Source organism: Pundamilia nyererei, unplaced genomic scaffold (genome assembly GCF_000239375.1).
Source record: "Pundamilia nyererei isolate P.nyererei 1_Seehausen unplaced genomic scaffold, PunNye1.0 scaffold00018, whole genome shotgun sequence".
In the NCBI taxonomy this organism is placed as follows: domain Eukaryota; kingdom Metazoa; phylum Chordata; class Actinopteri; order Cichliformes; family Cichlidae; genus Pundamilia; species Pundamilia nyererei.
In genome coordinates this window covers 2,956,393-2,957,031 of record NW_005187419.1, presented here as the reverse complement: position 1 = coordinate 2,957,031, position 639 = coordinate 2,956,393, and positions in this window count along the sequence as shown.

Below are 639 nucleotides of genomic sequence, written 5' to 3'. Positions count from 1 at the left end.
ATTGATTTTTATCAATCTTCAGTGATATAAAAAATAATGGAAGACCATAATTATTTAATTTAACATATAATAGAATATCTATCACAGATATAGAAACAGTATGAGGAATATAATGTAGTTATTTAAGTGGCTTGGTAGCTCAGGGGTTAAAAAGTCAGATACAATTATTGACCTCACTATGCTTATAAATAGTTGTGCAAAAATTGTGATAAGTAGCTTCTGAAGTACTTGTACAAACATAATCTTTTATGTAAGAAATCTACACAGACATGCAGCGAGAGCTGGAGGATTAAACACTTTTGTATTGAGAATTTTTTCTATTGTCTTGTAAATCCACTGCCACAAAGCTAAAACACATATTCACACTATTGTGTATCAGATAGGGCATCTTAGTTTACCTTAACTTTTTTTTTCTTGTATTTTTCTAAGAAAAAAAGCCCTTGTTATAAGATTTTGGAGATGTTTGGTTAATAGTGGATGTTACTGTAGATAACAAGAACAGAATACAGAGGGGCATAACCTCCATTTGTGAACACTTTCTGTTTTAGTATTCTATTTTTTTCTCCAGTCACTCAGCACAGAATAGAAAACAGGTCATGCCAAACACACAAATGTGCCACAGGGTAGTTCTTTTGACCT